This window comes from Cebus imitator, unplaced genomic scaffold (assembly GCF_001604975.1).
Source record: "Cebus imitator isolate Cc_AM_T3 unplaced genomic scaffold, Cebus_imitator-1.0 Scaffold568, whole genome shotgun sequence".
NCBI lineage: Eukaryota > Metazoa > Chordata > Mammalia > Primates > Cebidae > Cebus > Cebus imitator.
The window spans coordinates 235,945-262,443 of NW_016107883.1; the positions used below are offsets into that span (position 1 = coordinate 235,945).

General features: G+C 51.6%; 1 long non-coding RNA gene across 1 annotated transcript in view; it reads right to left on the minus strand.

Moving 5' to 3' along the window:
- Window positions 1-4,365: 4,365 nt before the first annotated feature.
- The window catches only part of LOC108294207, a 104,611-nt gene continuing 82,477 nt past the window's right edge, over window positions 4,366-26,499 (minus strand). Inside the window, exons 3-4 of the long non-coding RNA XR_001820953.2 lie at window positions 7,072-7,207; window positions 4,366-4,578 (exon numbers count right to left, since the gene is read on the minus strand). This is a non-coding gene — a long non-coding RNA (uncharacterized LOC108294207). The remainder of the gene's footprint in view (window positions 4,579-7,071; window positions 7,208-26,499) is intronic.

Consider the following 26,499-nt stretch of genomic DNA (forward strand, 5'->3'; position numbering starts at 1 on the left):
AGCCCACAGCATCCGCCTCCAGGTTCACACCCTGCTCGACACACCCCTCACTTCTGCATTGCTCTCTCAGATCTGACCTCCTACCTACCACACACAGCCAGAGGTACTGAGATGTAGGGTCACATATGAGCACACACATTCACACTCGAACGCAGTGTTACAGATGGCTCTGGGGACACACACGCAGTCTCCAGCAGGGGATAGGCAAAGATTTGGCTCTGAGGAAGTCGAGAAATGAGCTGATCTCCAGGCTGGGAAGAGCTCGTGACCAACCGAAGGTGCTGGGCATAGCTGGCTGCCGGTGCACAAACTCAAGTACACATGCACAGACATGAACACATGCAGATGGACAGGTACACGTACAGCTATTCACATACTTGCACACGTGTGCTGGCACACCATGCACTCACATATGAGCACACACGGATCTGCATGCAGGATGGACATGTGCATACAGACCCATACACACACACTTGTGTACCTGGACACACGGTTTATATCAACGCAAACACATTCGCACAGTCGCCCTGCACAGACACTGAGAGCCAAGGAAAGGAATGCACAATGTCATGTGCACAGTCAGGAGCTCACTCCCTCACCCCAACCCAAAGCCCCCAGAAAACAATGAGGGAGAGAGAATCTAATAGAAGTGGTTGAACAGGCCCTGGTCCTTCAGGGGTGCTGAAGTTTGGGGAGTACAGTCCCACAGGCCTGGCCTCCATCTCCTCAGGTGAAGGCTGTAAGGACTCACTCACAGGAGCCTCCAGCTTCTACCTAAAGGTGTGCAGGTATGGGTGGGGGCACAGAGGGGTGGAAGTCAGAGCTGGGCCCCTAAGGATGGATAGGTCACCAGGTGAGATGTGCATGGGTGCCTCACTTCCAACTGGTCTGGTTGAAGAAATCCCAGAAAGCTTCCCCCATCTCCCTGAACATCAGAGCCTCAGACTTTGCCACTAGCACGTCTGCTCCTCCCCAGTTACAAAGTCCATTCCTGAGTTTCACCCCGTGGTCCCTATGGCAGAGTCTGTAACTGGGCCTGGGACAGCTTCTAGAGCTGCCCTGAGTGGAGAGTCAGTGTGCTTCCATCCCCAGACTGGGAAGAGTCAAACCTGCCACCTCAACTTGGCTGAAAGGAAAGGGAAGTCAGGCGCTGACAGCAGATCATTTGCTTCCCAGATCAATGCTCTCTCATGAAGAAGTCCTGTTCCAAATGACAAAAACCCAGTTCAAACAAAAAGGGAAACTTGCTAGCTTGTGTTGACTTCAGGTCTGGCTGGATCCAGGTGCTCAATGACCAGGCACAGTCTCTCCATCCCTTGGTTGTGTCTCTCTGCTGGCTCTGCTCTCTAGAATCTTCTCCCTGTGTGGAGGTGAAGGTGGTGGGGGTGCGGGGGGAAACAGGAATCATTGATAGAGCTGGGGAGAGTGGTTCTTCAGAAAACTTGAAAAGCTATTTCTAAAAGAAGATGGGTGGATGCAGAGAGGGCCACAGGTGTTCCCTACAAATAATGGACACTGCTTTAGTTGTTCTGTAAAGACAAAACTGAGGCTCAGGCCTAAGGGAATTGCTCGACTTTCTCGGCACCCAACAGGAGGCAGGGTCAGGATTTAAACTGAGGCCCCCAGGTCTGCAGAGCCTGTGGATTTTCCTGTGTGCACCAGGCTCCCCTCCTACCTGAATCCATTATGGGAGGTGCCAAGGCCCGGATCCCAGGCAGATGCCGGCAGGCCTGGAGACGATGAAGAAGCTGGTGATGGTCTTCATATCTCATTCATTCACTAGTCCCTGGTCCCCAGATGACTCCCTACCTGCCTATACCAGGGACCACAGGGGTGGCCAAGGGGAGCCCACATCAGGCTGGTTTTGAGAAGCTGGCTGGCTGTGCACACACTGTATTGCCTTTGGGTTGGAGGCCTGTGTTGCGGCTGGGTGGGCACCCAGGAGGAGGGCTCACACAGGGCTTAACCCTTGAGTAATGTGGAAGGAGAGCAGAAACTCCCACACAGAGCCTGGAGGAGGAGAAGGAGGCGGCTACAGTCTCAGGCAAGGGCCATGAGCTCTGCAGCCATTCATGGAGGTGAGAAGTGGACAGACGGGCCAGGGGTCTGGTGTGAGTCTTATTTTCAGGACCAAGTGGAAGTTTATGAAAATCCAGCAAGATCTGGGGACAGATGTGTGGATTTGGGGGTGTGGGAAGCCTAGGCAGGGCTAAGGACACTATGGGGAGGTGGGAGAGGGGTAGGCAGGCCCAGGCAGCCAGGGGCCAGAGATAGTGGGAGACCTCCAGGAAGGGCCCTGGATTCTGTACAAGTCCCTGGAGAGCTTTACTGGCCCCTGCTCCACACCTCCCACACATTTGGCCTTCAAACCTTTGTCAGCTCCTGGTCTGAGTCAACCATGCAGTGATGGATGGGCAACAGTGCCATCTGATGAGGCTGCTCTGCCAGCCTCTGTCCCTGGACGCCTCTGCACAGGCCCTGCCCAGGCAGGAAAGGGCTGTTGCTGCTACCTGCCACTGCCACCGCCAACCTCGTTCTGGCCCTATTCCCAAAGCAGGAGGTGGCTTTGTGGAGCTCAGAGGCCAAAGGGGTCTTTTCACTCCTCTCAGGCCAACTGCAATCTGACCAGACTGGCTACCAGAGAATGAAGGGACCCGGGGCCGTGGGCAGAGGATCAGGAAGTGTTTGCTCCTGGAGGCTGGCTCTCTGGCTGTGCGGGAGCCTGAGACTGGAGCCTGAGACTGGAGCCCGAGCTTGCCTGGAGGAGGAGGGGCCATTTAGAGGAAACCATGGCCCCATTGGCCACTGGACACGGGAGGCCATTTAGAGTCACAGGTCTGTTGGCTGACCCAAGTGGGCCTGGGCCATAGGCTCCACCCAGCAGAATCATGAGCCACATAAAGCAGGCGTTGTTTTAAGCTACAAGGTCTGGGGGTGGTTTGTTACCCAGACAGAGCAAGCTGGCACAGGCTCAGGCAGCGTCCAGCCCACAGGTGTCTGTGTACCTAGGAGTCCCTGTTTCCCACCCCAAGATGCGTCCCTAACACCTAAACTGATGTCTAGAGAAGAGAGGGACAGCTGAAAGTTACCCCTGTGAGATCTGAAGTTGGAAAAAGCCCGGGAAGCCAAAGGCTTCTGAGGAAGTGACAACAGCATGATGGATAGGCTGGACCTGTGACCCCTCACCCCTCCTCTTAGTAGGCCCCTCCCCAAAGGGCTCAGGCCAGGGTGCCCTGTGCGTCCCACCCCTCCTCGCTGATCACACTGCATGAAGCCTCCTGTGCGTTTCCACAGGCTGACCTGGGACTCCTAGAGAGGGCGTCTCCTAGAGCTGTCTGCCTGGCTGTGGTATGCTAAGCCAATAGGACACGCCCAAGCCCCAACCCACCCCTTGAGCTCTGAGTGTAAGAATCTGGGAATGAGCAGGGAAGTTTGCACTGCCAAGCCCGAGTCAAGACTACAGGCTTTCAGCTCCAGATGGCACGGGGACTCCCCAAGGGCTCTATCAGGAAACCCAAGGTCACCAGCAGAGCAGTCAGAGGATCCCAAGCTCCATCCCAAAATTCTCCTGCTGGAATGGAGCAGGCTGAGTGTGGTCAGGGCACCTTGGCTGTGGTACACGGCCAAAGGTCAAGGATTGGAAGGCCAATGTTTGGACACCAACCAAGCAGAGCATATCCCAAACCCACTTTGTCATCTGCTCTCCTCAGTCTCTGCATTCCTTACTTTAGGAGAACCCTCAACACTCAAGTCAGAGACTTCAAAGTCACCTACATCTTCACTCAGTCAGATTCAGTCCTGCCAGTCAGCCCCACTAACCCTCCCTAGGCTTGAGCTGCGCAGGGCCCTCCACACTGGTGATGCTCCCTAGCGCCGAGTCCTGTCTCACTGGCACCACCCTCCACCTGAGAGCCGGAGCAACGTCACTCAGAGACAGTGCCAGCTCAGGCTGGTGCACTCCAGCCCTGCCACGACACCTGCCTGCCTTGCTCACCTTTGCTCTCCTCCACTGCCTGCTGCCCTCATACCTGGGGTCCACTCTGCCGGGTCTCTGGCCTGCCCTGCCCTCGTCTGGTCAGCTTCCGCCCTGGGCGCAGGCAGCACCGCCCCCTCGCCCAGCAGGAAGCTGGCCTGCTCTACCTCTGTGCCATCCCTAGAAAGGCTTACTCCCACTTCCTTCTCATCCCTGCTTCTCCGGTGGCCTGCTACTGCTGCAATGTAACTAGGGGTTCCCAGGCCATCCCCCTTGCCAGGCCAGGGACTCCCCGAGGGGAGCAGCCCATCTTCCTTGGCCCTGCTTCACTGGTGTCCAGCAGAGGGCTGGATGCAGAGTGGGCAGCAGTGACTGGCTGCCAGTGAGTCAACAACGGAAAACAAAGGCGTCTACTTTATTTGTTTTCAGACTGTAGCGTATACTTCGTTTCCTAAACACATGGCAGCCCCGCTCAGGGCCCAGTAGGACGTGGCAGGGCACGGTGGTTGTGGCCTAGGGCTCTGTGGGCTGTGGTCCCATGATTGGTCCCTTCTTCAGGGCTCCAAGTCACTGCCAAGACAGGGAATGATGTCTGCTCCTCAGCCCTACAAAGAGAACAGGTCAGAGTTCAGTCACGGCCCACTCTGCCCATGCCCTCAAGGCTCCATGCAGACTGCCCTGGGACAGCAACCACTTCCTGGGGAGCAGCTGTGAGTCAGTCTCCCTCCTCACCTTGAGACCCAGCACTGAGTCTCTTCACCTCTGTGCCCCAGAGCCCAGCACAGTCCCCAGCAGCTGGAGACAGGCCCTCACTCCACATGATAACGACACCAGCACATGCTCCCATTCCTCAACTCTCCTGGCTCAGAAGGCAGGAGCCCTGCCCCCGTCCGGTGTTTCTGACGAGCACCTTGGGTATAGAACAGTATACAACTCTGCTCTGCCTCACCAAGGCATCCCCTCTGTTCTCTGATTTTTCACAGCTCAGCGGGAGTCTGCTGGGACGCCGGGGTCTGCACAGTCAGGGCCCTGCTATGGAGAGCCCGAAGCCCCTGCCCTCATTTGAGATGCGCTGTACATTCACACACGGGCAGGCGCCAGGCTCTGGGCCTAGGCATCACCTAGCTGCCCAAGGAGCCCCAGGGCAGATGCTAGATCCTGACGGGAGAAGCAGTGCTGCCCCACCCTAGGTCCTTGACCATGTAGGCCTCTGACCCCTGCCACTCAGCCCCTCCCAGAAGCAAATTCCTCTTAGGGACCCTTCACTCCCCACTCTCTGGCTCTGCCAGCAGCTTTCTGAGGTGGAGCCTGGAGAAGGGTGGTGAGAGTTTCTCCAGCACTTGCCACATCTCACATACAGGGTGCCACCTGAGTGCCTGGGTGCCGGGGCTCCGAGGGATTCAGGTTGAACATGCTGTCCCCAAAGGCACACACGCTGCCAAGGCAGCACAAGGGAGCCCGACAGGCCTCTGGTGCTGCCGTCGCTCAGTCTCCGGATTTTGCTAGTCATGTCAGTGGTAGGGCTGGGAGGGAGGGAGCCAGGCCTGGCAGTGTCCCAGAGCCTCTCTCAGGCAACACATTGGAGTTTAATGTAATCTGTCTTCCTTGGTAATCACATTTTTGCCTTGTTGCAAAGAAGATATGTTGGTAAGGTGTGTTTGTTAAAGAAATACTCTTGGGGGTGTTGAGTAAGGGGCTGAAAACTACCACAGAGGTGGAGAGAGGATGGAGTCTAGGGCTAGCCGCTGAAGGATGGGCCCTGCAAAGAAGCCATGAGGCTGCGGCAGATCCCTCAGTAGAGTTAGGTGTGTGATTAACTGGACTTGGAGCTGCCCTTGACAGGGTGTGGGGAAGGATCTGGGGGTTAGTGGGTAGGGAGCTAAGTATCTTGTCGGTGTGAAGGGCCCTGGTCCGGCCCAGCCTACCCAGTGCCCCCACACCTCCTGCCCACGTGGAAGCAGAGCAAGCAGCCTTCCACGGTCTGAGACAGAGGAGGAGGCCGCCTGTCCTACCCAGGGCTTCCCTCTCTTGGAAGGCTGACAGAGGCCCTGCATCCACTCAGCCTGTATGGAGCTACCTCTGGGCTGTGCTCTGGCCATGGTCAGGTGGTGCTGGATGGGGCTGTGACCAGCCCAGGGTGGAACAATCAGCTTGGCAGATGGGTGTCAGTGGGACCTGGCCCAAGGAAGCTCTCATAGGCCCAGGGCTGCAGGACCCCGCTCAGTTCCGTGGGAGAGATTCTCTCTCAGACATGGCTGGAGAGCAGAGGGTGTCTGGCCTCAGCCTTTTCTACCTCAAGTACCTAAAGCAGCCTGTTTCCTACTCAGGCCAAAGAGGCTTTTCTGTGGGAAGAAAGACCTCATCCTACTGCTTCTCCCATACATTTTCACAGACAGGTCCTTAGGCTCCCTCAGGGAGCCTAAGCCAGGTGCCCTGAGAGTGAGTGACGCTCCCCAAAGTGGGAGCCGTCCTGTTGGGGTAGGGCAAGGGTGAGGTGTAACTGGGAAACAGCCTGACGCTGTGGAACCTGGAAGGATTTATCTAGGATAGAGAGGAGCAGCTGGGGTTGGGGGAGGAAGACAGTAGAAGCTGGCTGGGAGCGCACTGCAGGCCCACTGGAGTAGGGGGTGACCAGAGGAGACCTGGGACCACACACCGGGAAGACCGAGCCAGCACGCCCCTTGAGATCAGTGGCAGGGTGGTGGCTGCAGGCAGCTCCTGATGGCCGCACCTGCTCCCACTCCACTTCCAGATGGCCTATCCTTGCTGGGAACCCCACTCAGCACTCGGGCCTCTGCCATGCTCCCACCCCTAAATGCTGAGGGCTAAGAAGGTCCAGCCTAACAGGGCAAACACCACAGGGATCATCTCTCTGGGCCAGATGTGCAAGGCACTCCTGGAAGCAGGCTGGTGTGCACCGGGAGGTGACTGAGGAAAGCGAAGACCCAAGAATACCTCCCTTGGCAAATGCAGAGACCTCCAGGTAGAGCATCTGGCTCTAGCAGGAAAAGGCAGGCAGAGATCTCCAATGCTATATAGAGGTACCTCCTCCACCTCCCACAGCCCCCTGGAAACCCAGGAGGCAGATGAGGCCTTACCTTGTGGGCGGCACTCACGCAGCGCTGGTACGCCTTGACCAGGTCTGAGCACAGAAGCACCTCATGCAGGCGATCTCGGTAGCACTGGAGGATCTGGGCCTGCAGCCCGGAGCAGACGGGCTCCACCCTGCGGGGCCTGCAGAAAACAAAAGCAGACAGGCCTGGGGCTCAGGTGCCAGCAGGCAGGGGAGAGAAACAATTCACATTCACTCCACCTACCTGCCAGGCACCAGGCTAAGCCCCTGACACCCACCAGCATCCTTTTAACCCTCAGAGAGAAGCTCTGTGCTTTCGTATTCTAGAAATGAGAGGACAGCCGCAGGTCAAGCCCTGTGGTCAGTGGCTTAGGTTCACAACACAGCAGACACTGAAACGGGCTGTGGGGCTGGGGCTCCACACTGGGCTCCTTTGCTGGGGCCTGAGCACCTCCAGGAGGCAGGAAAGTCCATGAGGTGACTCCCACTGGAGGGCCCCCAGGAGGATGGTGCAGCCCATCTCCAGGACAGCCATCCCGCTATGCCTGGGACAACCTGCCTTGCTGCGCGGAGGGTAGCCATTCCTGCTGCACCCAGGTCAGCTGCTTTCCTGTGCCTGTGGTTTACCCATGGCTGTAACCATGTAACTTATTTTTTTGCTGATTTAAAACTAATATGTGTGCAAGAAGGAAGATGAAATCTATAGAAATGTCTAAAGAAATGAAAAATATCCTTCTTCTCACTTCTTAGAGGTAACCACAGTAATATTTTAGGGGCAATTTACTATTTTTTTCCTTTCCTTTTCAAAGTAGTTTTAGGACTCACAAAAGTGAATAAGTTCATTTTCTAAAACTGTGGGGAAAAAAAGAGCAAATATAGATGACACTAAAGTCAGTCAGTGGCCCAGCCTCCTGGGTGTAATTTCCGATTGGTTGGTCTCCTTCCACACACACTCAATCTCGCACACTCGCACACTGACACACACAGCAGCACATCTGCACACTGCTGGCCAGGTGCACACACAATCTCACACACTCATACTGACACACACAGACAATAGCACATTTGCACACTCCCTGCCAGCCAAGCACACACTCGATCTCACATACTCGCACAATGACACACACAGCAGCACATTTGTGCACTTCACACTGGCCAGGCACACACACACTCGCACACCAACACACAGCAGCACATTTGCGCACTCCATGCTGGCCAGGTGCTGTCCTCAGGCTGCTGCACGTGCTCAGTGCTGCTCCTCACGGCGCTAGCAACAGATACTATCTTTCACCATGCTATTCCCACAAATGAGAAGCTGAGGCTCAGAGAAGTAAGGCCACGCAGCTGGACAGTGGAGGAGCGGGACACACTTATTTACATGGCTTTAATTGTACTGTTGCTGCCAATTTGTTTTCTTAAGGGAGTTTTAGGCCAGGACCCTTCCCAGCTGTAGATGGACCCACTGCAACACTTGACAGCCTTTCCGAATTCAACACCACTTAGGGCTGAGGGCACCAAAAGGAGCTGTAAAAAGGTAGAAAGCTGTTCCTCAAGTTTCTTAGCAATAGAAAGGATCACTGTCACACATGCCACAGCTGGGCTCCAGGCACATGGGGGAGACGTGCAGGCCAGTCGCTGCCCACCAGGGTCTCTGGAGCTGTTATTGTCTAACAGTAACTTGAACCTGGTTCCTCAGCTAGAAACCACCAGCACAGGATGCTCGACAGCTTGGGAACAGGACCCCGTATTTAACTGTCTGGCTCTGGAAGCTTGGGGGTGGACACTTCTGTACTGCTGACTCTGTACTGCAATGCCATCTGGGCCTGGCCTTCCCTTCTCGTCCGTGCCATCCTCAGGCCACTGTCGGCAGCGCAGCCCTCTTTGCAGCAGAGGTCAAAGGCAGCAGGGAGGAACAGGCCTCTCTGCAGTCTCATCTGACCAGGTGGGACAATCCTCCCCTCAGACCCCACTCCAGGTTTCTCTTCCACTCACTGTCTAGGACCAGGTCACGTACCCATGCCTAACACCATTGCTACCAGGGGCAGTGAGTGTCCCATGTTCAGCTAAGGCCAGCAAGACTCATCCCCAGGGGATGAACAAAATGAGCAGTCTCTAAATTAAAGATGGGGAGGGATGAGTGTGGCGTGGGGGCAGACACCTGTGGCTGCCATGCTGGCCAGGCGCAACCCACTCAATTTCACACACTTGCACGCCTAGGTAAAGGATGTTAAAGGTGAGAGTGCCTTCCCATTCCTGCCGTGGGAGGCCATGGGTGGCCCAGTCCTGGTCTGGGTCCTTGAATTCCATCCTGCCCTTGCCCTTGAGGTCACAATTCTGATGCACGTCTACGCTGCATGTGCCAAGTCTTTGGATCCTCTTATTTCTTGAAGAGGACAGGGCATGGGGGGGGGTCTTTTATCTGTATTGACCTCTTGTTCTTGCATATGCAGTGAAGACGAGCCCCTTGGGTGCAGTTCTCTGCCCGGCTCTGGAGACCTACTTCGCTGGCCTACGTCATCTGTCGCATAGGCAGCTGGGGCAAGAACACAGCTGGGGTGTCTGGGGCAACCCCTGATTCCTCTCCAGGTACTTAAGAACGGCTCTACATTTATATTTAAGAACTGTGACATGGGTGTGTCTAGTTGTTGCTTCTTCCTTGGAGGACAGCTGGCCTCATGGCATTTCATCTCAGGCAAATGCTCCCTGGGACTGCACGTACAGCTTCAGTTGTGTTCTGACACCTGCTTAGGAACACCTTTAAGTCACAGGGCAGATCTTGGCTTTCCGCCTCCATCACAGAAGCCCCCCTCCCTCCTATTCTGCTCGCTGGCTCTCCATCCTTGGAAGGCTGTGCTCTCCCTTCCCCAGGCAGGGTTAAATCTATAGGGCAGTGGGCACCCTCAGTGGCACTGCCAGTCTCCCTGGGGTCTGCTATCCCCTCATATCAGCCTCTTACTGTGTCGTCTGCTCCTCCTGACCGTGCTGACCCTCTAGAGTCTGACACCCCAGAGCATGACTTCCATCACAGCCTCTGCTGCACTCCCCTGAAGTAGGACTCCGCCCTGCCCTCATGGGGCCCTGGTGAGCCTGGTTCATAGCTGCATCGTGGAGGTCAGCAGGCACTAAGGGGACTTGTGTGTCATGGTGAGTGGCTCAGAGGGAGCCCCAGACTCAGTAAAGGCAGGGCTGTCCTAAGCTGTAACTCTGTAAGGCTTACTGATCTATGTGAAAAGAGGTGCCAGGGACAGGTTGGGCAGAGGCTAAGTGGCCTGCTGAGTCATGTGGCCGAGCCTCACGAAGCTGGAGTGCTGACCTGCCATGCCCTGCCCTCTACAGAGGCACAACAGAGACGCTGACACTGGCTTTGCAGGATGGTAATTCGCAGGAAGACACAGCCACATTTGCCTCTCTCCCCATGGCCAGCCTCACTGTGTCCCCTCCTCATTAGTTTCTCCTCCTTTGGTTTCAGGTCCCAGGACAAGGGCTTCTGCGTTTTGAGGGCAAACCTCCCAGTGAGCTCCCAGTTCAGGAGAAACTGGGCCATGGTGAAATCTATCCCCTCCTTGCCAATATTGCCTTTGGGACTGTGGTGGCCTCTCTGTTGGGACTTATCACAACAATATGAGGAGACAGAATGGGAGGCAAATGTCAACTGGAAGAAATTTCACCCACTTGTCCACAAAAAGGCTCTGAATGGGATAAGACAGGGAGAGCATAGCTCTGGAAATGAAAAGCTTTCTCTGAAGGAAGGCAGGGCTAGGCCTTGGGTGAAGCCATTCACAAAAGTAGGTGTACTCTATTCACCCTGAAACCCACCCAGCCCCAGCACACTGCGACCCTGTTTACAATGCATACCAAACAGCTCCCATGTCCAGAAATGTCCAGTCTTGCAAACAGCTGCTCTTCACATGCACAGATAAAGGTATCCAAAGTGTGACATGAAGTTGCCAAGGATAGAAATAAGTCCTGTACCCTTGTTTGAGGACATTATCTTGGAGGATGAAGATCTAATGGTCATGTGGCTTCGAAGTGGTTCACACCACCTGCACTGGTGTATAGGGTATCCATTTTCACAGGCATCAAAGGCAATGCCCGGGAAGTCGACTCGCCTCACTGGCTCTTACATTCCTCATTGGTACAATGCGAACGGTAACACTGCTTACCCCAGAGATGAACAGAAGTGTGTGCTATGAAGTGCAGCCCACATAGCAACCTGGCCATCAGTGTAAGAAACTGAGGTGGGGCCAGGGCCTGCGGTGGGGTGCGCTCGCAGAAAGGCTGGGTTACTGGAGGCCCTTGGCAGAGAAGAACTGAGGATATGCTGGGATGGTGGAACTGTAGACGTACGGCTTGGAGGATGGGACCTTACTTAAGGAGTCCCTCCCTCTACATTGAAACCTAGTTCAGACCTCCTCCAGCTGTCGTGGTGCCTCCTGTGGCATGTTAAGGCATTAGCGTATGTGCATGATCATGGTGTCCCTTCAACAAGCAGCTGGCAGACGCCTGAAGCTGGGGCTCTTGGTCTAGTGGAAAGAACACAGGTTCTGGGGTCAGACAAACCTGGGGCAAGGCACTAGCTTTGTCACTTTGTCTCTTTCCACTGTGTGGTTGGTGCATCAGGTGTGGAGGAGGACCCCATCTCACAGAGCTGTTGAGAGGATGGCAGGTGATGCCCAAGACGGCCTGACCAGAACGTGCTCAGCACCGCAGTGTGGCTCTGAAGAAATCATCAGTGCTGAGTAAATAGGACCACAGAGGACCCCACATCCAGCCTCCTGATGGCCCTGAGAGTGTGATGGCCACAGACAGGGCACATGGTCCTGGTCCCTGACGAGCAGGCCACAGAGGTCCGCCTGACTCCCAGAGTGTCCCCTTGCCCCCAGTCTGCTGAGACCACAGGCAGAGCAGAGTCCAGAGTTCTGACATGGTTCCTTCCCAACCCCTGCGCCTGAGTGAGCCTTTTCCACTGACATTCTCTACTGGGCCTTCTCCATTCCCCTCACTCCACCCCCAAAACACATTCATCTCTCTAAACATGGAAAAGCTTTTCAAATTGAAGCCCCCTTTGCCTCCATGTCAGTCCAAGGCCACAGCGGCTTCTCCTTCCTCAGAGAAGTGCTGGCTAGAGCTCCTCCTACCCCACTCCCCTGGGACCCATGCCAAGTCTCACTGCTCAGCTGATGGCACCTGCCTGGCCCTCACTGCATCTCTGGCTGCTCACTCTGGTTCTCCTCTGCTGGCCCCTGGGCTTCTGCCTCTGTGCAAGCTCTGCCTGTGGTCCCCCTGCCCTTGTCCCCTCAGCACACCAGCATGGTGCCCAGCTCAAGACCTGCTGTCCCCTGCCTGCCATGCAGCCCAGCAGGTGGCCACAGGCCCACAGGGACCAGGCGTGAGTAGCCTTCACCCCAGCATCTCCTCCTCCTGAATTTCAGCTGCGTCAGCAGCACCAACGCCCAGCTGATCCAGTTGCACACCCAGAGCACCCAACTTCTCCAGCCCCCATGTGCACAGAGCGCCACCCCAAGTCTAGCCTACAGGAGAGCCCTAACCCAATCCCTTGTCTCCACTATCATTAGATAGCCTCCCAACGGTCCTCTCTACTTCCAGCCAACAGTGATGCTTTTAGAATATAATGCAGGCCACAGATTTCCAAAACACCAAGGCAATTCAAACACTCATTTCTTGGGAAATCACAACTCACTGCACAATGTACTAAGCATTTTCTCATTTAATCCCAAGCAGGCCCCTATAAGGTAGAAGCTATATTTTTCCCTAAAAAAAAAAAAAGACAAAAAAACCCCACCATATCTCCAAGTGTTACAGTAACTTGCTCAAGTTCGCCATTTGAAAAGCAGGGCCAGATCTCAGGCCTAGTTAGACCTTACCTAGACCTAAAGGCCTGCTATGTCTCCCATGGACCTCAGGCGACCTCAAGCACCCTGACACTGTGACCTGTCACCTTGCCATTGTCGGAGGGTTGGTATAACTCTGCCACCAGCCTGAGTGCCCTGAGAAAATGGTCTGTGTCCCCAGCCCCTCCCCAGCTGGAAGAGGGAACTGACCCCATGCCTCTGGTGGCTGAGTGGCCCCTGGTCTCATTCCCACTTCTTCCCAGAGTGCACTGCATTTGGTGAAGAACCCATAGCTAGCTGGAGACCCAGGAAATCCTCCCTCCCTCTTTCTTCTCTCTGATCATGGTCCACTATCCACAGTAAGTCTCTGTGCAACCTTCCCTTCCATCTATAACCTCTGTACCCTTCCCTTCCCACTCATGACACACCTCTGAGAACCTCCCTTCCAATCCATGAGACGCTTCTTTGCAACTTTTCCTTCCATCCATGGAAAGTTTCTATGAAGTCTTCCCTTAGTTACAGGACAACATTCGGTGTAGCATTCATTTTTGTATTAGTCTGCTTTCACACTCTTATAAAGAACTGCCTGAGACTGGGTAATTTACAAAGAAAATGGGTTTAATTGACTTATAGTTCTGCATCACTGGGGAGGTCTCGGGAAACTTATAATCATGGTGGAGGGGAAAGCAGGCACATTTTACATAATGGCAGGTGAGAGAGAGAGGCTAAAGGGGAAGAGCTCCTTATAAAATCATCAGGTCTCGTGAAAATTCACTGTTATGAGAACAGCCTAGGGGACACCGTCCCCACGATCCAGTCAGCTTCCTCCCTGAACACATGGGGATTATAATTCGAGATGAGATTTGGGTGGGGACACAGAGCCAAATCATATCAAGTTTCATCCATGACAAGCTTCTGTGCGACCTCCCCTTCCCATCTATAACATATGCAGCCTTCCTGTCAATCTGTAACAAGAATCCAGGCAACCTTTCCTTCCCATTAACAACAATGTTTTCTGCATCATTCCCTTCCCAACAACAGTATGACTCTGTGCAGCTGCCCCATCCCACCCATGACAAGTTTCTGTGCGCCCTTTCCTTCACATCATAGTCATTCCTCTGTGCAGCCTTTCCTTCCCATCCATGAAAATCCTGTGCAGGCTGGGCACAGTGGCTCATGCCTATAATCCCAGCACCTTGGGAGGTCAAGATAGGTGGATCACTTGAGGTCAGGAGCTCGAGACCCACCTGGCCAACATGGTGAAACCCCATCTCTACTAAAAATACACAAATTAGCCAGGCATGATGGTGAGTGCCTGTAATCCCAGTTACTTGGGAGGCTGAGGCAGGAGAATCACTTGAACCTAGGAGGGGGAGGTTGCAGTAAGCTGAGATCATGCCACTGCACCCCAGCCTGGGAGACACAGTGAGAATTTGTCTCAAAAAAAAAAAAAAAAAAAAAAAAGATAACACCTTACAGGGGAGGACGGAGATTGCAGACACTGTGTGCAGACCCTGGCATGTCATCAGGCATGCCGCAAAGGGGTTGGATCCATTCCTCAGAAGTAGAGCGGGGAGCGGGAATGGGCAGGAATGACCGGGGAACCAATACATCACCGGTTGCTTTCTGAGTGCAGCGTGCACTTTCCATGGCATGGTGGCTGGGCCCAGGTGCACATCAGCAACAGTCACTACGCTTCAATGCTCGCCGCATGCCAGGCTCCATGCCAGGGTCTGCACACGGTGTCTCCAATCTCTGTCCTCCCCTGTAAGGTGTTATCTTATTTAGAGATGAACTGACTCACCCTAACCCATCTAACAGAAAACGGGAGGAGCCATAGCTTATGATCAGGTTCTTAAAGCTGCTTCCAGGTACTGCCCAGGAAGTCTTCCACTCTGGGAGAGATGTGCGATGAGCATCAGGCTGCAGGAGGGGAGCTGATGGTCAACAGCACAGGCAGAAAATTCGGCCTCATTTGAGAGTAGATGTCTGTGGTCCTGGGAACTTCTGCCTGTCAGGGGTTCCTGTGTTCTAAGTTCACAACAACCCTGTGAGCTGGGCCTTCCCGTCCTGTTCTGCAGATGAGCTGGTGAGTCACAGGGAGCTCACGTGACTGGTCCACAGTTACAGAGCAGTGGGAGGAGCTGGGATAGGAAGAACAGAGTGTGCTCAGCTCCATAGCTCTTGCTCTCTATACCACCATATGCGTTCCACTCTGCTTTTAGAAAATGCCAAGACATTCTGAAAGAGATACCAAGGGTACTCAGAAAAACAAAAGACAGTCACCCCGCACCACACATTAGGCAGGGCTCTGCATGGGGCAGAAGCTTGCCAACTCCCCATGGGCAGCCAGGAAGTTCCCAGTCAAGGAGCCACAGGGAGGAAAGTGAGAGAGGAAGACAGGAACACATGGCTGCCTGCAGCATCAACACGTGGTGGGAAGAAAAGCAAACGGAAGTGAGCGAATGCATCCTGCCATGAGGCGGGCCTGGCAGGAGCATGGGCGGCACCTTCCCATCTTGGGCACACACATTGTAGGCAGCTGAGCCGCTCCCACGCCAGCGGGCACTCCAGCTCCCAAGCGGGAAAGGAGAGGGATTAGGGGCCAGACCCCAGGTGCTGTTCTCTCTCCCTCGTTGATTCTCCCGCAGAGCGCCCCCACCTCCCTGCTCACACGTGCAGTCCCAAATCCTCTGTGTGCTCTCTTCACTTTATTTAATAAATGGAATCTCATCAACTTATCCTTCTCCTATTATCACTGCTGACATCAATCTGATAATATTGGCCTGGTGTGGAACTGGGCTATTATATGTCCTCCTGATATTTAATTTCAGAGAAACATCGGGGGGGGGTGAATATATGGAGTAGGCTTTTTATTACAGGCAGCACTAAGGAGATTCCAAGTGAATTAGACATTCATCTTCGTCAGGTTCAATCTAGCTATTCAGAAGGGGATTCTGCTTTAACCCGTGGCTACGACTGAGGCGCTGATGAGACCAGCTGGTAACTAAGGACTTGGTTAACTGACTGCTATCGATGATGTGTCACTCAGCCTGAGTAAGTGGAACCCAGAGGTCCTGCCATCCATCAACATGCCACGCAGATTGCTATCAACTGCGGGATGCTGGGCTCCAGCTGCCCTGTCCCTCAGGTGGGAGAGGGGCCTGTTTGAGAGCCGAGGCAGGCAAGAGAGCCTGGGGGTGCATCTCTCCCAGGAGGGCTTGAGACACAAATGGGCCCCTGGCTGCTGCTTATGAGGCAGAGGCTGCCTGTGACAGGATTCTCTGGGATTATCCCTTCTCTCTCCCTCACACACACAAGAGTACGCACAAACGAGAGGAAGAAAGGGCCATTACTCTTTGTTCCTTTGTTAGAAAAAATAAAGAATGCACACTTTCCTTAAGAGGGGATGCATGCCCATTCACTAGATGTCAGAGGGAGCCAGGCAGGCACTTTCTGGGCTTCACCAAGGCAGAAGGAAAGGGCAGGGCCACGGTGGCCTTTGGTGCTATGGGATGACGACTTTCAGCCTGCCTGTGGCTGGAGAAGTTTCTGGCACTGTTTCTGCCAATAGAGACTCACCATGGAAGCCTCTTGTAGCCATGGCCTCTGGACACAGGGAAGTCAGTGGGTTGCCCCACCCCTGCTCTGTGTGGGGCTGTGGGAGGCTCCCAAGCACAATCCTACAATGCGACCTCCCCCAGCACTGGGTCCTCCACAAAGTAGGGAGCTGTCATCAAACTGGCACCGGGTGGGTCCCTAGCACTCCAGACTGTGGGCGGCTGCCCGTTCCCCACCCCCAGTCATCTTAAGAGTACTAACCACCTCTCTCCTGGAAACTTTTGTCCACCTTCTGGCGAATTCACTTCCCCCATTCACTTCTCCCCTCTAGTCTACCCCTTTAGTGCCCCCCATCAAGCCTCTCCCACGTCTCTTGCCTCAAATCTCCACTCGAGTCTCCCCCAGCAAGTCTCCCCCACACCAAGTCTCCCCACTCCTGCATCTCCCTGCTCCCAAGTATCCCTCTCCTCAGTCTCCTATCTTGAATCTGCCCCCTCCCAAGTCTGCCCCCTTGAGTCTCCCTCTCTCCAGTTTCCTCCCTCCCAAGTCTCCCTCCTTGAGTCTCTCCCCTCCCAAGTCTCCCCTGAGGCACCCTCCCGAGTTTCCCCCCAGAGTCTCCCAGCTCCCAAGTCTCCCCTGAGTCTTCTCCCTTGAGTCTCCCCCTTCCCGAGTCTCCCTGCTCAAAATTCTCCCCCCAAGTCTCCTGAGTCTCCCCTCTCGAATCTCCCACTTTGAGTCTCACTCCTCGAGTCTCTCCTCTCCCAAGTCTCCCCTGGGTCTCCCACCTCGAGTCTCCCTGCTCTCAAGTCTCCCCCATCAAGTGTCCCCAACCCAAGACTCCCTGCTCAAGTCTGCCCCTCCAGCCTGGCTCCTTGCTGACATCAACTAGAGGGATCTTTCCGACTGGTGATGGCATGGGTGCTCTGGCCCAAAGCTCCCCCAGAGGATGGCACCCCTGTGGGCCTGCCCTTCCAGCTCTGTGCTTTGGCCTCAGTGATCCCAAATGTCGGGGCTCCCAGAACCAGAGGCCTGGCCAGCTCCACTCAAGCACGTGGCCAGCTCGCAGGGAGCCAAAGTCTTCCTCACAAAAGCTTCCCTTGCCTGCTCTGCTGCCCTGTGCCTCCCTCCCACCTGGCCTCCTCTCCCCAGCCTTTTCTACAGGCTGGGGAGAGGGTCCCGGGACACAGACCATCCTGGCCTAAAACGCCCCTGTAAAGGCCTACGCTAAATGAGTGTCCTTCCTTCTGTCCTTCAAGTGACAACTATCTACTAAGTGCCCATGGTGACCAGACCCACAGAAAATGAAGCCTCTGCCCTGCCCTTAGGGACCCTTCTCACCCACCCACAGCCACAAGGCCCAGAGGCAGGGCCAGCTCCATAGTGAGGCATTAAGGCCACTCCAAGCCCCAGCCCTGAGGAGAAGGGAAGTCTCCATCCTGCCTGATTGTCATCAACTGTCCCTGCACCTGGGCCACTGGGGCTCAGATCTCAGGAAACACTCTTGATTCCTCCTCCAATCTGCCCCCATGTCTGTCTGCTAACCGCAACTTCTCCTGAAGCTCACTGGCCTTCTTCCTGCTGTCACAACGGTGCTGTGCGTGTGTGCAGTCCTACGTGGACAGGCTGCCAGCCCCGCCTCTCTGTCCTCTCTCACTGGGAGGAAGCGTTACTGACTCAGTCTCACTTCTGCTCTGTGGCCTCCCTGGCCTGCTCACCTGAGAGGATCCCATAACACGAACTATCCAAGCAGGCTGCACCCAGTCATGTGGGGCATGCTGTCTCCCCACTAGTCAGGAGTGCCTGAAGCCAGGAACCACAGCTTATTACCTCTTCTCTAAGGTCCTCACAGAATACTGAGCAGGAAGCACATACCTATAAATAAATTGAGGTAGGCAGAGCATCAATAATTAAGGGTCATTGGGGCTCCACCTTCTTCCAGCTTCTATGGGCAGAGGCCAGATTTGACTGACACACTGGATGTGCATGCGTGCAGTCTGACCTGGGGCCTTTGTAACCTAGTGGGCCAAGCCCTGGGCCATGCACCCAGCCCCTGGCTGAAAAGGGGTCTGTCTGAGCCACACCACGTCCTGCATTATCACCTTCTCCTCCCTCCTGCTCCTGAACACAGCTTAGGGCCTACTGCCAGGTGTATGGAAATTCTGGAACCTACCTCCTTCATCCATCTTCACTGTGGATCCAACTTACCAATTCTTCCTTTCATGCACTGTTTGGTGTCATATCTAAGAGTCATCATCAAACCCAAGGACATCTATTTTCTCCTACGTTATCTTTTGGGAGTTTGACAGTTTTGCATTTTACATTTAGGTCTATGGTCCATTCTGAATTAGTTTTTGTGAAGCTCACAGTTTTTAAGTTGTGATAGTGTTACACCAGCTGACAGCTCCTGAGCCTCATAACCTAACAGGAAAAACAGATTCGTATAGGCCTCCCAGAAGACCTGGGCCCTGGTCTACGACCCTTTCCCCTCCCTCTACTGTCTTCTCCGAGCACATTCAGAAACTAGAGTTGCACAGAACACTCTGGTAAACCCTAGGTATTCCAAAGGCGCAGACACTGCACCTCCTTTATTATGAGAGCCCTACATTGCCACCCTGTCAGGGACACTAGAGGAGGCCAAGAGGGTCCTCCAGGGCTTACTTCTCACCATACCTCAGATGTCACCCAGAAAAAAGGGGGACTGTGGACCATGTGTTTTTAGGATAGAAAGCACCCAGAAAATGTGCCTCAATCTCTACTTCACACCTTAGCTTTGAACCAGAACTGACTTCCCTTACAACTGCAGGGTCAGCTACCACTATTGGGGTCTGGTAAGACACCTGATACAAGCTGACCCAAGCTGAGGAGGCAAAACAGAGCAGGGGGAACATGGACACATCCCACAGCCATGCAGAGGGGAAGACATGCTCTGTTCCCATTTCTGAACTCCTAGCAACCCAAAGTCACTTCGAGTCTCTGTTTAAAAACAACTTGAAAAAATCCTTTTTTAAGTTGTTTTTAAAAAAACTTGAAGAATGAAAGGCTTGTCCTTCCATTGTCCTTTCCCCTCCTAGCAGAAGTCAGAGGGAGTGGGGTGGTGGTGAGGTGTCACCAGGAGGTGGTGGCAGTAGTCTGCTTGCAGTTGAGGCAGCTGGTGGAGGGCAGCTGCCCAGGTCCGGGAGGGGACCTGGCAGGTGAAAAGGCAGCCGACATGTTTGACAGATTGGTTACACTGAGACAGAAGTTCACTGATTGAGCAAATGCATACCATGTTGAAGAAAACAACCAAGTCTCTTGCTCTATGAGAAGGGAGATCTGCCCATGGAAAAGGAGAGAGAGAGCCCTACAAAGAGCATCCAGGTATTAGAACTGAAGTATCACTATGAGCTTGTGATATACTCCTATACACACAGACAGATGGGAGTCCTCATGTATGCACCATGGATGTACATGCACACACATCTACATACACATGTATCCTGTGTGCACACATCTGTGTTTCCCAGCTCCTCCCACTGAGAGCACCTAGAAGCAATGACACTTCCGTAGCAGGGAGCACACCCAGAGCCCAGACCCCAGAGCGTGGCTTCTAGTAGCATCCTCCAACAGAAGGAATGGGGCAACTGGGAGAAATGGCTGACTCCAGGGCTGGGGCAGAGAAAGGACAAGATGACCCTGGAACACCTTGTGCTAGAAATGAAGAGACAGGCCAAGAGGAAGGAGAGTCAGTATGAAGGGTACAATCGACGGCATTTTGAATACTAAAACTAATCATATATTATAGCCCAATGAATAATGTGAGTCCTTGAATACTTACTAACACAACCAAATAAATGAATAGTTACATAACTAAAGAGAGAAGGGGAAACTCCTCCTTTAATAGAATAGCAATTCATAAACATAGAAGAAATGATGAAAATAGTTAGTCACAATGTTCTCAACGGAAGCTAAGGCTGATCGATGGAAACCAGATGAGGATCAGGATACCGGCACAATACTGCAGTATCTCCCCACAAGATATTAACCAAACGCAAAGAGAAAATGAGGCCTTCACAGCAGGGAGACCGTGGAGTCAGCAGTGTAACCAGGCCTACGTCAATGTCTCTATCGGTAGGACAGGGGGCCTCTTGAGCCTCCCGATGGGATGCATCTCGATGAACATAGCACCAATTTTGGGGTCTTCCTGCTAAGAATGCATGGCTTGTGTCTGGTCATGAGGAAACAACAGGTGGACCCAGACTGGGGCTCTCCCTATGATGAAAGCCCTGCACTTTCTTTAAGGCTGTCCGTGTCGAGTGAGACAGGAAAGACTAAGGAGCAGTTCTGTATGAAGGAGTTGATGCATGACAGATTCCTGGACCAGAAAGGAAAAGACGATGAAGTTAGGGTAGCAGGTGGAGTGTGGTCTGTGGGATGACAGTCCCTTTGAGTCAGTGCTGATTTCCTAATCGGCAGCAGTGTGTGGTGACCAAGGAAGAGGCATTCTTGGGAGAACCATGGTGGATGGAAGTATTTAGGGGTGAGGAGTTATCATGTCAGAAAAAGGTCATGTTTTCATCTAGAAAGAAAAGGTGATGAAGTAAATTCTGTAACATGTAAAACGTCAGGGAATCTTGTTTAAGGAGATGCAGGAATCCTTGGTGGTGTTTGTTCTTACAATCTTTCTATGGGTTTGAAATTCTTTCAAAATAGACCAACAATGATGGCAATTTGATAGGACTGAATGCACTCAAAAGGATGCACTTATCCCCCAAAAACAGTCTATCTAGATTTTCTTTTCCTGGCTGGGAGTGGTGTTGGAGAAGTTTGACAAAGTGATTCTAAATTCAATCTCAAAAAAGAAAATGCAAAAAGATCATCAAGGCAGAAGAGCTTGTTCAGCCAGATATTTAATATTTTAAATAACTGTAGCTTCCTAATATGCCTCAAACATGTTTAAAACATGCCTGGAGAAGAGTCTAAAAATAGACTCAAGTGTGTAAGAAGCAATTTAGCATATGATTAGGTGAAGTTTTACATCAGTGCTAACAGGACAAAGGACAATTTGTTTGGAAAAAAATAAAAGGAAAGCAGATCTTTACTTCAGTCCATCTTACTCATAAGTAAATCCTAGGGAGGTTATTTGGAACAACAGTTTAACCGAAGAAAATAAAATCATAGAAGTACTTGTCCTAAAAATATGGGTGCATAAGATTATACACCTTCCTTGGGAACGAAAGGTCTTTGTAACGTAAGTTACAAACAGAAAAAATGAGCAACAAAAACACATTTGATTCCTATCTCCAGATCAACTTTCAAAAAGCAAAAATTAAACAAAAAATTAACTAGAAAAGTCACAACAAAAATGATAAAAGATTAGCAAGACCATTACACAAAGACCTATTAAAAATGAATAGTAAGGAGAAAAATGGGAAAGGTTGTGAATAAACAACTTGTAAAAAACAAAAACAAATGGCCAATAATATAGGAAAAGGTTTTCACCCTCACTTAATACCTGAAAAAATAAGGAGTTTTAAAAGTGAGGGTATTTTTCTCCTTTGATATCAGTAAAGATGCTTTGAAAAAATATTGCTGATATCCTGTGCTTGGGAAGTCCTGGGAAAATGAACACTCTCTAGCATTCTTGGAGTGAAAATTGGTACCTTTCTGTTCTGAAGGGTTAGCAGGTAAAATGTAAGCATATAAACATGTATGCATATGGTTTTTTTTTTTTTTTTTTTTTTTGGTGTATGTATCCTTTGGCCCAGAAACTCTCTCTAGAAGAATTTAAACATAAGCACATAAACACAAATAAGGCTTCCTGTCACAGTGCTGATTATATTGATAAAATATAGAAAACCACCCAAGGATTCATCAATAAGTGATTGGTTACATAAATTCTGGTATAACCATATACAAGAGTAATAGGATAATTTAAAATGAAGATCTAAATCTGCATTTACTGATACACAAATAACGTACATGACAAGTGGATGAGGGAAAAGAGCAGACACTGAGCCACATGTTGAACTCAAACTCATGGTCTCATTTATGTGCAGCTATGTGGCTGTGCTCCGTGAACATGGAGTGATGTCACCAAACTGAAGCAGGGAGAGATTCTGGGTTTTTTAAAACTCTGTATTTTCTGTATTGTTTGATTTCATTTTACAATATTCATGTATCATTTTTATAAATCAGAAGACGAAACTTCTGCCTTTTGAAAAACCTGGAAGATCCCTCCTCATTTTAAGATGCTACAGTAAACAGCAAATCAGACAATGTGTGGACACTGAATCTATGTACTGTAGATTTCTAGGGCTAAGCACAGTCCCAGGAGGGATTTAAAAGGTCCATTTTTTATGGTGATGATATATCTGCACACACACATCATCTTCTAATAATCACAGAAGATGAAGCCTGAGGGACAAGAAATGCAGAGTGAAAATGCCTGTATATCGTAGGAACTCGATATTTGTTGACTGAGAAGGGGAGAATAAATGATGCCCTTATTGCTAAGATTCAAATATAGAAGTCCCAAGCAATTTGCTGAGATGGAGTGAATGGAATACGTGTAAATTCTGGTGTGTTTGTTAAAGAATCAGTCGTTTTATTTTGACGTCCCATCTTGTTCCATGTTTGCAGAGGTATGTGAGAGATAAAATTCCTGTTTTCCATGGTGTCACAAGTCAGTGTCAAAGCCAGTGGCTGCATGGCAGACGCCATCTCAAGACATTCTTCTTGAGATGTACTCTGTCCTGGTGTACTGTGTCCCCCCATGTCTCCTGGTGTATTGTGTCCTCCTGTGTGCACACACAGGCACACACACAAACACACACAGCTAAAAGACAGCCTGAAACAATAGGCTGAAATGCACATTAAATCAGAGAGAAACAAACATTTCCTGCACTTGGGTTTAAAAATAACCAACAGTAGACGGATAGTATCAGAAAGTTGTGGCTTAACAGATGTAATTCACTACTTCTAGAGTTATCTTCCTAAAACACACATCTCATCATGTCATTTCTTTTTTTTTTTTTTTTTNTTTTTTTTGAGACAGAGTCTTGCTCTGTCGCCAGGAGCCAGGCTGGAGTGCAGTGGCACAATCTTGGCTCACTGCAACCTCCGCCTCCTGGGTTCAAGTAATTCTCCTGCCTCAGCCTCCCAAGTAGCTGGGACTACAGTGCGCGTCACCACACCCAGCTAATTTTTCTATTTTAGTAGAGATGGGGTTTCACCATGTTGAGCAGGATGGTCTCCATCTCTTGACCTCTCATGATCTGCCTGCCTCAGTCTCCCAAAGTGCTGAGATTACAGGCATCAGCCACTGTGCCCAGCCTGATCATGTCTTTTCAAAACTCAGACACTTCTGATGGCTTCCCAAGGCATCAAAATGAAGCCCAATCCCCCGGCACTCAAAACCCTACTGCTCGATCCTGTCCCAGCCGTGTTCCCTTGCCACACCCCGGAGAGGTAGATTCTAGAGGCAGTCTTGCTTGAACTGGAACCTTACTCTCCTGCTTACCAGCTCCGTGACTTGGGCACATCTGTTCTCTTCCCTGACTTACAATTTAATTGCCTATAAAAACAGAGTAATAAATGAGATAATCTATCCAAAGTGCTTCGAGGTTTGCCTGAACCACAGGAAGATACTGATAAATACAAGTGCCCTTTCCACTGCTCTTTCTGTCCACAGAAGAACTAAAGAGTACCAAATAACAAATGGAATCAGGCACTGGCCAACCCAAAATGAAGCACAAGCCCGGCATGCAGGGAGCTTAGGACGAAGACCACTGCCGGTACAGGAACAGCTTCTCAGCAGTGGTGGCCTCCTGGGCCCTTGCGGCCTGCATGCAGAGAGACCCCTGCAGGGGACCTGTGGGAGCCACATGGCTGTCAGTCCTGAGGGAGCCTACCAGGGCCCTTTCCTGCTGTGAATGGCTGTGATTCCCCAGGGCATGGCCCCAGGAGAAAGCACGTTCTCCCGAGTAAGCACTGGAATGTCTTATAGTTACTGGGACTTTCTCTGTTATGGGAGGCATTTCATTTTAAAACCTTATTGGCACAGGTCTTTTAATGTGGCTGACGGCACAAAAAAATTGAAATTTGGAAGAGTCTAAACTGGATGCTGGATGTTAACAGAGTCGGCAGCAATAATAAATAAGAACAGCTACCATTTATTGAATCCTGATTACGTGCCAGGCAGTCTGCTTACTGTGTCACGTACACACTCCACAGCATCTAAATACCCAGCTCATTGTCTTGTTCTCATATCACCATCTTACTGCTGAGAAAATCAATGAAGACAGGTTCTGTAACTAGCCCTGTGGTACAGAATGAGCACACAGTGGGTCTGGAACTGGAACTCAGGCTGTTGTTCCCTCCAGCAGGTGCTCTGGCTGCAGTGCCAGAGAGATGTGGCCACCTTGCTAAGCATCCTCCCATTCCCCTCTCCTTGTCCCCAGGCCAACAGTCACAGGCTAATGGCCCATTGCCAATTTCCCTGATGGAAATGGATTCTATCATAGCCTGGACTCTCACAAATCAAGAGAATGAGTACAGTGACCTGGATAAGAAGAGCTGTTTCTCAGGATTTCTGCGGTTGTGACTTGCTGCTGGCCATCTGCACAGCAAGATAATTTGTAGCTTATCCTCTGCACACAGCCTGGGGATCCCCTGTTTTCTCAGTCATGTGGCTTAGAGAGAAGGCATCCCTCAGGATTCTAAAGATCCTCACTTTGGGATCCTCATCTGTAATACTATCTCTCCCAACACCCTCCAGCCCTTTCAAGCTCACATGCCTCTATTCTGCTCAGATTCTTACCAATACATGCCTGCTGTTGTCAGCCTGAGGATGGAAAGCCTCCAGAGGCACCCAAAGTGCTCTGAGACAGGTTCTGATGAGGGACCACTGACTCACAGAGCAAATCCATGCAGACAGGAAAGCCCATGAACAGGCAGAGAGCATCTGCAAGGCATGGGATTTAATCTTCATAAAACCTCTGCAAGAAAATACAACTATTTTACAAATGATGACCCTGAGGCTTAAGCAGATAGAATGACTTGGGCCACATCACCCATCAGACTCCAAAGCCCATATACAGGCCAAGACCAGCACCTTCTGGCATCATCTTCCCCCAGCCTTCTCCGAGACAAGGCATACAGGCACAGTGCTGAGAGACACACCAGGCTAGTCCTGAGAGACACACCAGGCTTGGCTCCCAACACACAGTCCCCATCTCTCATCCAAATCTCTGTCTACATTTCACCACCCAGGCTGCTTCTTCCAGGTCCCTCAGAATCTTAGTGTCTCTAAGTCAGCATGGAAGTGGAGCTCAATGCCAGCTTAAATGCTGCTGTACTCCAGCCAATAAAATGAATGACCGTATGTCATGGTAGAAATCACAATGGACTTGAGCCAGAACACTTGGATTTAGGTTCCCACTCGACTACTAAGGGGCTTCTGACCTAGGCAAAGGTACTTAATTTCACTATGGGCTCCTCATGTTTAAAATGGAGAAAAGAATGGGCATTATGCCAGAACAACACTGGTTCCCCAGCTCTCTACCCACATGACCTGGAGCAAATTCTTCAGGGACATAAATCACTCCAGCGTCAGGCTGCATGCAAGGTGGAAGGATGTTAAGATGGGAGGCAGCAGGCCAGGGTGAAGAAGGAAAAGGACCAACAGTGCTGTCCAACAAAAAAAGACTGCAAGCCAAATATAGAATTAGCAGTTTTCTAGTAGCCACACTAACAAGTAAAAAGAGTGCCAAGCACGGCAGCTCACGTCTGTAATCCCAGGACTTTTGGAGGCAAAGGCAAGAGGATCACGAGGTCAGGAGATGGAGACCATCCTGGCCAACATGGTGAAACCCCATTTCTATTAAAATCACAAAAATTAGCCAGGCTAATCACAATTACTTGGGAGACTGAGGCAGGAGAATCACTTGAACATGGAAGATGGAGGTTGCAGTGGGCAAAGATTGTGTCACTGCACTCCAGCCTGGCAACAGAGCAAGATTCCGTTTCAAAAAAAAAAAAAAAAAAAAAAAATGCAAAACAAG